General features: G+C 41.8%; 1 protein-coding gene across 23 annotated transcripts in view; it reads left to right on the forward strand.

The window, feature by feature from the left end:
- Positions 1 to 698: 698 nt before the first annotated feature.
- GTDC1 (glycosyltransferase like domain containing 1) overlaps positions 699 to 12,779 on the forward strand; it is a 182,211-nt gene continuing 170,130 nt past the window's right edge. For 9 of the 23 annotated variants that reach the window (XR_011726439.1, XM_071746410.1, XM_071746414.1 and 6 more), the window contains exons 1-2: positions 844 to 940; positions 10,332 to 10,448. The gene's annotated coding sequence lies outside the window, so the exon portion shown is untranslated. The other 14 variants (XM_071746417.1, XM_071746416.1, XM_071746415.1 and 11 more) reach the window with 10 other exon arrangements.

A 12,779-nucleotide genomic window follows, 5' to 3' on the forward strand; every position in this document is an offset into this window, starting at 1 on the left:
AAAATAATTCCTCAGGTTACTGTTCTTGATGCTTCTCACAGCTGTACTCATTTTACTTTACCACTCCATTAGATATTACTCATCTTCACTTTGCATTAAAAAAAAAAATTAAAAATTACATACCAAAGATAACACTACACTAAGTTGAGTCAGTGTGACAAACATGTCTCCTCTGAAAAGTTTTCCAGGAAAAGTTTGTCACTCTGGCCAAAGCAGAGGGGATGACAAACCAGGCAGTGATGGCAACACCTGCCCTGAGTTACACCACCTGAAAAGGTTTGGTTAATCGGGGAAAAAAACACACACCTCCCACTCATGTATCACTGATAGCAGCTCTGATTTTCTCTCATTTCGTCTGCTCCTCTGAGAAGGACACCTTTCTATTTATTTTATTTTTTTTTGGAGCCCACCTGGTGCACAGTTCCTTGTTATTTATTCCCCCCACCTATCCTTCCTCCCCAAACTCTTTTTAGCGGCTTCCTTGATTGCTTTGCAGCCCCGGCAGCGAGCAGTTTTGTTGCTTTTTCACCCTTCCTTTCGCTTCCCTTCGGTTTCCTCCTTACTCCGCGGCCCAGCAGCCGGGCCCGGCCGGCGGCCGAGCTTCCCTCAGGCCCAGCGGAGAGGCCTCTCCTGGGGAGCCGGGGATCTTCCCCCACCTCAGGTGCTGCCCAAGCGGCGCCGGGCAAACCGGGACCCCCCGCCCCATGGGTTGGGTGGTTCCGACGGGCGGCGCCGGGCCCGGGGGGCGAGCGAGCGAGAGAGCTGTCGGTCGGCGGCGGGGCCCGTCCCTGGGCCGCGGGCGGAGGAAGGAGGGGGCCCGGCTGGCGGCTGGGGGAGGTTGGCTCTGCTGCGCGCCGAGGGGAGGGAGGGGCGGGCCGGGACGCCGGCGCGTCGGTGCCGACGGTCTCCAGGCGGGAGTGAGGAGGAGGAGGAGGAGGAGGTGAGCTCCCTCTGGGTGGGGTAAGGAGCGGGGCCGCCCGAGCCAGCCAGGAGGGAGGGAAGGGGTCAGCGCTGAGCGGCGGGGCGGGCGCTCGGGCGAGGAGGGACGGGGTTGAGGGCCGGGGGTGACTGGAGCTCTGCAGGCAGGAGGAGAGAAGAGGAGGGAGGGGGGAAGGGAGGAGGACCCGGCCCGGGGAGCCCCGCTCGGTGCGGGGGGGAGCCGAGGGGAGCCGGGCTCGGCGCCGCCGGACGCGGGTTTGCGCGCTCCGCCTGACGCCGCTCCCCGGCACCTGCGGCGCGGAGGCGCTGACGGGGAGGGCCGGAGCCCCGGCTCCCCCCACTAAGATGGCTCCACGGCCTTGGCGGAGGCCTCCGGGGAGGCTGGAGGGGAGGTGACCGGCGGGAAGGGGCCATTCGCGGAGGCGGCAGGCATGGGCTGCCGCTTCTCCTCCTCGGCGGCCTCAACGTGGTTTGCCCGCGCTTCAGCCCCCCCGGAGCCGCTGCTGGGGCCGGGCAGGGCCTTACCGGGCCCCTCCGGCATCTTTCCCCGGTGTCCTCCTCCGGGGACGCGGAGCTGCAGGGCCCGTGGAGGGCAAAGCGGCCTGGCCGGGCCCAGCTCCCTGCAGCCCGGCTCAGGGCAGGTGGCAGCCGGCGGGACGGTGCCTGCTCTGCCAGGCCTCAGTCACCCTCCGTAGCTCCCTCAGTCCTTCAAGCATTTAAAATCCGTCTGGGGTAGTGAGGGGAGTTTGTTTTCTAGAGGCAGTCTTTATATATTTGTTTGTTTTCCCCTCAAACACAGGCTTTGCGGGGCAGGGACGGCTTTTTTGCGAGCTGTAAAATACGAGCTCGGTTTCATTCCGGATGCCACTAATAGTGGAATTAAAGCCTTAATGTGGAGACACGAGTTCTGCTGGTGGGACCGTCAGGAAAACTTGAAACCTATTTGGTGGCTTAGTGTCATGCTGTAGAAAACCAGGAGAACAAAAACCCGAAAAAAAAAAAAAAAATACTCGAGCTTGCAAACCACCCAGAGGTTAGGTGTAATATTTATTCTTATAAGCTTAAAAATGCCATGTGATGGAACACTTGGTAGCAGAGGAGCTGCTTCAGTGTACACTGTGCGAAGGGATCCCAACTTTGGGAAAGTATCTGGGATGAATGAGACTTGGCAGGTCTGCACAGATCTTTTAACACATGACTGTGTGATGATTGGAGTAGCAGACTGGAGGAAAGGAGCTGTTGGAGGTGCAAATGCATGCACTTTTTTTGAGAAGCAGGGGAAAGAGTTTGAAGCTTACTTTATGGTAGGATTTTCTGGTTGACAAGAAGTGGGTGCATTACCAGGATTCAGAGTTTAGCCCAATAGTCAGGTAAAGATAAGTAGCAGATTGTAGCGTGGCTTAAAATGATGGTTTGGCAAATTAAATAGAGCTGTTTTATTGGACTCTATTAACCTGGTTAACCTTAGATCTTAAGCATGACAGGGTGTTCATGTAAAAAACCTCCATACAAAGTACAGTATTGAATTTTAATTGGAGCTTTCATGACCTAATGTAGAGTGGTATTCTTGCTTCATTATTTTTTTCCCTCTTGGAAGTCCAGGTGTAGTAAAATACATTGGTGGAATAAATTCTAACATAAGTCTGAGTGCTATTAATCCAGATTGCATACATAAGTTAAGGACAGGGTGTTTATAAATACAGTGCTCATTTTTTTTTATAAACCTACTGTGTTTAAAAAGGTGAGGATCGTTCTCAGTAGTGCGAGATACCATTTTGACAAAGTTCCTGAATGGCTTCCCAGTCTCATCATTTGCTGGCTGTTGAAGCAGGCGTGGTAAAACCTAAGAAGTGAACCCACTGCCCAGGTCAAGGTGTTGGTGCTTTACAAACATGATGCAAAATTCTTTCCTTTGCTGATATATACAGAATTTTGAGTTTTGATGCTGTACTATTGTCAGAACTGCTGCTTGGAGTAGGGCAGTAAAGCCCTGTGAAGGCAAGAACAGCACTTGGTGGTCTTGTCTCACAATTTAGCCTGAACGAGGGAAGGTGTTTGGCACACGTACCACTAGCATGATTCCAGCAAACATCTTCTGAATTTCAGTCTTTTAGGAATTGCCATGGGTTAAACACCTGTGACTTCACCATTGTGGATCTCCCTGCTGCCTTACAGTCAGTACTGAGTCCAACTGGTACTGTTGAGAAAGTCATGCCTGTAGCTTGCAAAGTGCCTGCTTTACAGCTGAAACGTGTCACTGGTGCTGCTAAGTCACTTAGATGGTAATGTGAAAGTTATACAACTTCCTAAATGTTGTTTTAAAACTAAAATATAGACATATTTTAAAGACCTGTTTGGCTGGAGGCCCATTTTAGAGTGGCCGGTGAAAGTAATAAACTATCCTCACACATTTCTGCTCAATAAAATTTGAGAGTATGAAAACAAAAAAGTTCCTAGTTTAGCTTTTTATAAAATGTTTTCTATACCCTACAACTGCAGTGTTTGTTCTTGCCCAGAGCTCCAGGAAGAGCCACAGGTTTTGAACCTTTTAGGCCTCTGACCCAATCAACACTGTGGATATCTGCTATCTTCTGTCCCTGATGAACATTCTGGTTAAAATTTCTAGGTAGTTATTTTTACTAAAAGGGATAAAAATACATATACTGCGTTGTTTGGCTGTGGAAGGTCAGAATATGTTTGTTCAGTGCAGCCTTAGATAGTTCTGACTGGGAGAGCCATTGAGATAAGACACTTCTGTAGCAGTTGATGAGCAGATACTTAATGTTGAATATTCTTTTGTATCTGCTCTTTGAGTTGCAAAGAGAAAGTCTTGACCAAAGACTTGAAGTCTTAAATAACTTGGTTAAAGAATTGCTATTTCTTCAGAAATTGGAGCCTAAACACTGTGCTCAGAAGCAGCACATTTAACATATGAAGCTACCTCCTGTATGAACAGAATTGTGTTCTTGTGTAAGGAAATACACAGAGAATATATCAAGGTTAGATTTTCATTGCTGCTGTTTTAAATAATGGGACTTTAACTGCTGTATTTTAGGGTTTCTGTGTACTACACTTTGAGATGCAAGCCACTGTATTACCAAGGTGGATGTGTTGCTAACTTTAACAGAGCATCTCATTGCCTGGGACTTGGTCCATAAGTTATAAATATTGCTAATTTAAAAACATGAGAAGTTGGGGAAGAAACTAAATATATTTGCAAGGTTGTTAGGAACACACGCAGCAGACATTTTAGAAATACCTTGGCTGTTAGGAGTTTTTTTCTGTTTCTTTGTGAGAAACGTTCTCTACCAAGTTTGTAAAGCAGGAAAATCACCTTAATCTTTGTTGGCAGAATTGTTAACGAGGGGCTCCAGAGAACCTGCCTTCCCCCTGCCTCCAGCCATCTGTGAGTGGTGCAGTTAGCAGTGGTGAAGTGGTGCCTTAGTGCTGTAAGGACACATACTCCAGTGTGAATTTCACTTCTGAACAGATACATATCAAAGTATGTCTTAAATGTACACCTTAGCTAGCCATATTGCTGCACTTCAGATGTGAAAGTAAAAATAAACGTGTGAAGCACCAGGCACAGAAATGAAATTTAAATCTGAAAACCAGCTCTCCAAACAGCCTATTATCCTAAATCCTGGACCCCAGATATATGTATATATGGGAGCATATATATGTTTTATTTTTGATCCACAGTATTTCCTGTAGGCAAGAAATCAAAGATCTTTTCAAGTTATAAATGACAAGTAGGGAAGCCAGTATTTCAGATTGCGAGTATTTTGGGTATGAGTAGCTCTTTGATGTCCAAATGAGAGCTGAAGGAATGTCTAAAATTAACAATGAAATAAGTAAAATTAATGATGAAATGCAGAACTTGGAGGAAAGCAGGCAAGGACCAGGTGTGAAGTGTGGTTTTCTTTTTTTTTCCCCCTGAATTTCTAGGGCAGAGATACAGAAAGAACAGAAACACTTGAGACACATAAATTCCAAAGTAAGTGCTGTATAAGCAACTTTGCTTTAGATATTTCCATGTGTGTAGATCTACATATAATCAAACGTGTGAAATTTAATACATATGTGATTAGCAGAAGTTTTCTTGTTGCTGCTACAGTTGAAAGTGGATTTAATATCATCCTCATACCTTTATTTTGCTGAATTGTTATAAAAGTTGTTAAAAAGTCATTGTTAGGTTCGAAAGGAAGGAGGAGTTTAATCAGTTTTGTGTCTGAAAACATCTTAACATGTTATGTCTGTACAACAGTGCATCCAGTGTGGCTTTACATGATGTTTTCCAGTTTTATTCCAGGATTGTATTGGGAAATTCTGATGCCTTGCTTGTGCAGCAGGTTGTCTGCGTAAATGATGCTCAGTGGCAGGATATTGCCATATAAACTGTGGGCATCTTTTCCTCTTAGAAGTGTGACAGTAGTCCTTAAAAAGGTTACTTTGGCCATGCCTCTGGCAACAGGAATCTGGTGGTAATCGTGGGCTCAATGAATAAAAGACCCTTCAGAATGCAAGATTTCTTTCATAGATCTTGTTAGAATCTGTCATTGAGGAAGAAAAACCCTGCACCCCTTCAGTTCATGCCTAAGTAGTTGGGGACATTAATTATGATGCCAATTTTTATTACTTCTCTGGCATGGATGGTTTACTGAGATGAAATTCCATGATGGGCATTACTCACCCTGCCAGGACTCAGTGGTCAAGTGTGTTGAAATAAAGGATGAAGACCTCTCTGTATTTTTATTTTTTTTTTTTAATCTGAAAAGACAAAGAGAAGCTTTTTCAGAGAACTGAAATTTGTGTTGTGTCCTCCTAAAGCCTAATGAAACAGATGTAGTAGAGCTGCTGTAAAGCCATTTAGATGAACTTCCAGAATATCACAAACCTAGTTGCATACATGTAAGAGTAAATATTTGTGAATGTTGAGAACTCGGAATGGAGTAGTTAGCTAAAGCAATGATGGTTTGTGACTGTATTGGCAGAATATTTGGGAGAAAGAACAGTGGAAATAGCTGCATTTCTAGGACTTGGAAAAATACCCTTTTCTGTTCCTTCCAGGCAGATTGGTTTGGATGAAAAAAAAAAAAAAAAAAGCCTTGGAATTGTGAATTAATGACATTGTTTTGGATTATCTGATCATGTAAATCTTGCTTCTGTTCTCCGAGTGTTTTATTTACAGAGTGACATAATTTAAAGATGAAAATCTTTTAATTGAAGCACAGATCCTCATTTCATCTGATGCTTGGCATCATCTTTCTGCTTTGATATTTACTTTATGTACAAATGTTCCACAAACCAAAAATTCAACAGGTAGTTGGACATATTGCATCTTTCTATATTCTTGCCTCCCCCTCCCCTCTCAAGGATTACATAGGGGATGTGCTGTATCATAACACTGCAGAATAAGTAATCCTGCAGTATTTGGTCAACTTCTGTGTTTCTTGGTTTCCCAATCAAAACTTTTGATATTTTGATATCTTTTCTATCTACTGGATTGCAGGCTAATAGAGTAAATTTCTGGGTATGTTTTGTGCTAATCTAACTTTAAGAAAGCTTTAATAAGAAATACGCTTTGTTATCATTAACTTGGTTTTCTTTTTGATTGTAATTTAAATGTAAAGGCAGGATTTTTGGAAATGACTTTAGGGTGGTGCTGGACTAATTAGTAATTATTTCTGGCAAGGCATAAAAAAATTGGTTGCTCTTGTGCCTAAGACTAATAGCATGCTTTGTATTTAATATGTAGGTCTTTTGTAAAGCAAATGATTGTACTAATAAATGCAAAATAGACATGTTTTAAGTTCCTCTAGTATTTGGCATGCTGAGTCAGGGAGTCATTTAGGTTTTGCATTGATAGTTAAGTTTCCTAAGGAAGGCTGTCTCTCCCTGGAAAAAATGTGCATTTATATATAACCTTTAAAAAAATCCCATTCTTTTAAAGGAATGGTAGTAGTTGAGCTGGAACTTGCAGTAGCAATTTTGGAATTGCATATGGCTTTTCTACTAGGCTCTATTCAAGGATTAAAAACAAAACAGTACAGTGCTTTATAGAAGTATTAATAACTATTACAAGTTTTTGCAAAGAGTTTTAGGATTTTCTGTGTGGTATGTTCACCACTGAACACATTCATTGAGCTGAATTGCTGGTAATTGGTATTTCACCCAGAAGTGACTCAGGTGACTTAGGAATTCCACCACCTTCAGCATCCCTGTGCATGTGGAATGTCTTTCCTAATCAGGCTTAAGGGAGGGGGTGGGGGTGTGTGCTCAGCACAGTAATGATTGAAACCCTACCTTTTAAAAATAAGCCAGCAGGGGCATGTGACATGAATGCTCCTCTCTGTCTTTGCCCTCTTCTTGTCAGACCACAGCTTATCCTGCTCTGAGACATCCTTCATGACCAGAGGACACTGCTGGAGCAGAAAGCCACTTTGTGTGCTCTTCTTGTGGAATCTGTTTCATGATTAAACTTGTGTAAGTCACAACCCCCAACATGCAACTGCAGTTTCATGGTAGCTGTGACATTATTTTACTCTTCATGCTGTGAATTTCATTCGATAGTAAAATGAATATGATATTGGCATCTTAAGTTGGTAGTCAGTGGAGAATAAGGAAGCTACACTTTGAGCATCTGTATGCAATCTTAGCGACAAGTAGGACCCTCTGGAAAGCTGTTACTGTTGGGGCAGAACTAATCATTCCATGTGAAATTATATAAGGAGAATTAGCTCTGACTCTACCTCATTTCCTTTCATACCGCTGTGAAAATACGCACAGACACATCAAACCTTCCCTCCTTATTTCTCTTAACTACTTTATTAAATACTCCGTTTTATTAAGGCTTATTTATTGTAGGTGCTAGAAACAAAAATACCTGTGTTCCTTGGTACTAATGGGATGTTTGTTTTTTCCCAGTTGGACACTTTTGTTTTCCTTCTTGGGACTGGATTCCTGGGCTTGGTTGCCATTGCTTTCTCTGTACTTTGACTTTATTTCCCTGGTGGACCATTCAGAGTACTTCATATTTAAGGTAGCATGCTTGACGTGATAGAAAATTGTCAATCACAGGCTGCCTTGGCTATTTAGAAAAAAAGAGTTGTCAAAAGCCTGCTTGGAGCTCTAAGGAGCAGTCAAGTCACCTGCTGATTTGCCTGGCAGGAGCCTAAATTCATACAGCCTTTAGGTTTAGAAAAGAAAATGCAGCTCTCTGGAGGTCATTCACTTTGTGCTAAGGCCCTGTACTGTATGTGTGAGCATCTAGCATTCATTGTAAAGCCAGGCATGTATGTGTAGATGGTTTCTGACATGTTCATCTTACCAGGTCTTAAAAACAATCGGGGAAGATTCTAGTTTTTTTTTTTTTTCTAACCCGTTAAGCTTCTTGTCTTTTTTTCCCTGCTGTGGATATTGCAGTAGTGGGACGTGAGCATCATTTTTGTAACTGCTGTTAACTTATTTTGAAGCCTGTGCCCTCTTTCTTTGCTCATCTTTTTTTCTGTACTCAGCAAGCCTGTTTCCCTTTAATTTTCCTGATTGCTGCTTCTGAGCTTTTTGCAGTTTTCTACATCTGTGTTCCCAGACCTGAACATAATGTACAAACAGTGTCAGTGAAGAATAGATCTTACCATCTTTTGCATAAGATGCTCCTGCAGATAGAAATTTGAATTAATTTTTCAATTTTTGCATCCAGTTCAGTGTTCACTTAGTCCTGTGTTTTTCAGTTCTAACTCAACACTTGCTGCCCTTCCCAGCTAACTACAAAATTTTGCAACTTGTTCATCATCCAGGTAATAAAACATTAGATAATCCTGCAGTGATGTGAAGGCTGAGAGAAGGAAGCTTACTACAGAGTCCTGCAAACCTGTATCATGATGCAGACCTGACCTTTGGAGATGGAGTTGCAGAATATCTGTGTTGTGCTCTGACCCCTTCACTGTCTTTGATGCCTCTTTGCTGGTCTTGGTTTTGTCTGTCTTGTACTGGAAGCCTGGAACTGGGCAAAATAAGTTGGACATCTTCTTGCTATAGGTGTTTAGGGAGGGGATCTTTAGTGAGATTAAAAAACCCAAGCAAAGGTGGAGAATGTTTACATGGATGTGCACACCTGGGGTGGTGGTGGTTCAGTTTCTTGGAGTGATGTGTAGAAATCACCTGGAATTAATTGGTTTAATGTACATGTGCATGCAGCTGTGTTTGAGGACCTTGAGATGCATCCACACACAAGTGGTCATTCTTCATGGCTGCTAGATCAACACTTGAAATATTTGATCCAACATTTCAATATTTGAATTGTTATTTTGTGAGTCATGTAGATGAGGAAGGATGGAAACAAAAGGAAGAAAGGGCATCTCTAGTTCAAACCCTTTTATTTTGTGCTATTTACTTGGATCATAACCTGCAGGTAGTTTGTGTTAATGTTTTAGTATACCTGATGAGATCAGAAATATCTTACCCTCTGCACTGGTGTTTCCAAAAACCCTGCCTGAGATGCTGCTATAGAGTCAGAAAGTAGCAAGGACCATGGCTTCCAGTTCAGACAGATGTGACTGCAGCATCTGTGCCTAGGAAAGCTGCAGTCTCATCTGCCTTCAGGATTTATGGGACTCCAGAGCAGAAGTGGTGCAGATAAGGCATGTCCTATGAGGTTTTGAAATCTTTCTCCTTGGACTGTAAAACTTTACCTTACTAGACCTACTGGAAGTACATCTCCTATAATGCAGTCAAACTGGTATAGTTATTATTAAATACTTTTTCCCAGACTCTTCAATGGTAACTCTCATATAAACAGTAATATTAGAAGGGTTGAACCAGCTGATCCTTGAATTCACTTCCAACCTGACATTGTATGATTCCATGATTATCTCTGGTGGTGTTATTTGGGAGGAAGAGTTTCTATGGTTGCCTTTGTGTATTGGCTGAGTACATGGCCTTAGCATGTAACTGTGTGTAGTAATTTCTGACTCAAAAGCTGTGATGGGACCCAAAGAATAGTTTATAGAGGGTTTTTCACCTTTTTTTTCTTATAATAAATGCTGGTGTTAAACCTTGGGACCTCTAACTTGGGATCTTCATTGGTACACAAGCTAGAACAGCAAGAAGAAACACCCCAAATCCTTGCCTTGTTGAAAAATCAGTCTTTCCCCTTGGTTAACTCTCAATGGTGTTGATTTCTGTGTGGCCTAAAATTCTGCATATTCCTCTCTGAGTTGAGAGCTCTGCCCTTATTCTGGGCACCAGTTGGATGTCTGCATTCTGGGCTCAGGACTCTCCTGCTTTTGGCAGAGCTCCCTGTGTGCTGTGCTTCACCTCTGCTGTTTGAATCCTGCTCTCCAGGGATGTGTCAGGTGAGGCATTCTTGCTTTTCTTTCCCCTTTCAGGAGAGCTCCTCTGGCCTGTTGTGCAGCCTGTGGGAAAGGGCAAGCTGGTGACCTTCCTCTGCTCCAGCTATAACCTTTTTTTAAAGGACTTCTTAACACCCTGCATGACAAGCAAAACAGGTATGCTCTGTGGGAGTGCAACAGAACACACATAATTTGGAAATAAGTTCACCAATAAGTTCTGCAGAAGAAACAGCCTGTAAGTAATACACTAGAAGAGAAACTGGATGAAACATGAAGACAGCTTCCAAATGAGAAAAGCAGGTGGTTTGCATTATTTCCTTCATGCTTAGTTTTTTTATGCTGGTGTTGTCGTAACAATACACGAGGAATGATTATGCTTTTCTCTCAGTGATGTTTAAAATCTGATTACCTGAATATTTATGTTGCTTGGTACTTAGAAATATTTGAAGAGTTTTATTCTTCACTGGGTTGTATAGAATTTTGGAAGTGGAACAGTGTATTTCATTGCAGACTGTCCTAAACTAATTTCTTAATTGTGTGAGTGTATTATGTATTACAGTTAAGAAAGTGAACTTTGAAAATGTAGTCATTAAATTCTGTTCAAGGTGGGAACTCTGTTCTGTTTTCTAGCATTAATTATGCCAGTTTGAAATTCTCAGTTTCATTTAAAGGTAGAGCTTTTTATTTCTACGTAGTTGTTGAAATAAGTTACCAGTACAAGGAAACATTCTACTAATAAACGAGGGATGGCTGGAGTTGGCTCTGCTAACTGAGACAATTTAATTCATCCATCATCAGGGATGATGTTTCTTAGCAACACAAAGTTGTTTCACCCGGGGCACTTTCATGAACTTTCACATTTTTCTTCTTGGTAGTGTTTTATATGACCTGAAGTTTGTCCATCTGTCCTGAAGCTCCCAATGCTTTTTCCATTGCCTCCAATGATCAAATGAGCTGATGTATATATATATATATATATTTCAGCTTAATAATACACAGAGATGACTAGAGAACCATTTCGCATGTCAGATTTTCCAAAGGGTTCTGGGAAATTATTTGTTGGTCTGTATAACAAAGCTAAAAGTTATTGAAAATGTGTTATAGTTTCATAATAAAACAGAAATGAAAAATATTGGCTTGGGAGCTAACTAAATGCTTTCTGATAGCCGTGGCCTCAAGGGGAATACTTGGATCATTTGTAATAAAGGGATAGCTTTGATATCTTTTGGTGAATTGACTAGTACTCTGTTTAGATCATAATTTATGAAAAAGTGGCTTGATTCACAATGTTACATTATCACATTGTTTGGGTGTAAGAATTGCCTTAATGTATGGCCAGGATTTTCAGTGTTCATTATTTTTTTCATTGTTTACTGTTTTAATGCACTCTCTGAAATCAGAAGAAGCTGTTGAAACATTAAGACTCTCCCTTGATTTCTTTCTTTCAGTATTTTTTAACACGTGTGAAGCTGATTTGGTTAGCATGGTTACAGCCCAGCATTGCTGGGGAGACTTGGCTTGCTTTAGAAACCCCTTCAAGTACATAACAACCTGAGAGTAAACACCTTCCAAGTGCAATCTATTATTTTGCTTTGAGAAATAATACAAATGTTGGAATTTTTGGTAAACTGCTCTGAAAACTTCTGTAATTCTGTTATTTAAATAGTGATGAAGTCTCTGCTTATAGCTTGCTTCAAGAGGAAAAGCTTTAATGGTTAAAGGATGAAAGCTTCCTTATCAGCAGTGTGTAGTGATAAGTGTTTGAAAAATGTTGTGATTAGTTAACTGTTACTCAGGTTGTTTAACAAATAAGGTATACAGAAACCATTTTAACTACTGGCAAAGCAAATTACAGAAATTCTGGTTTGATTATTCCTTGTAGTTAAAAAAAAAAAAAAATCCTATGCAAGAGCTCATGTTACCTTAGTTTTATTTTACTGAGTTTTCATATGTGTGTGTAAAGCCTTTGTAAACATAGATACATGCAGAAAAAATGAATTGGAAGAATTAGTGAGATGCTGCTACATAAAGGTTTATTGATGTTATTTTAGACTACATGTGGTGTTAATGCACCAGGGAGTATTTAGAGAGTTCTGAGGGTTGTCACTAAAGTCCACACTTGCTTTGTCATTTAACTGGGTCCTTTTCTGTAAAGATGACATCTCACAGGTGAACTCCCTGGTAATTCCTGTGTGATTTCCAGCTAACTGGCTCTGGATTTCTAAATGGTGTTTCTAGTTCTGGGTCACTTAATTGCACACCCAAACATGGACATCTTGTTTGAGATCTTCTTTGTTGCAGTGTAGGTGTTTCATATCCTGGTATTAGCATCCAGCATCTCTCAAGATCTCCAGGTGTGCCCTGCAGTCCTTTGAAGAATCACCTAAGTTGGAAGCTTCTTCTGTTATCCCACAGCTATAGTATTTGAAGAAAAAAAGAAAGAAAGAAAACCTTAGCAAAGGACCTTGCTAGCTACAGGGGCTTTAG

This window comes from Heliangelus exortis, chromosome 6, assembly GCF_036169615.1.
Source record: "Heliangelus exortis chromosome 6, bHelExo1.hap1, whole genome shotgun sequence".
In the NCBI taxonomy this organism is placed as follows: Eukaryota; Metazoa; Chordata; class Aves; order Apodiformes; family Trochilidae; genus Heliangelus; species Heliangelus exortis.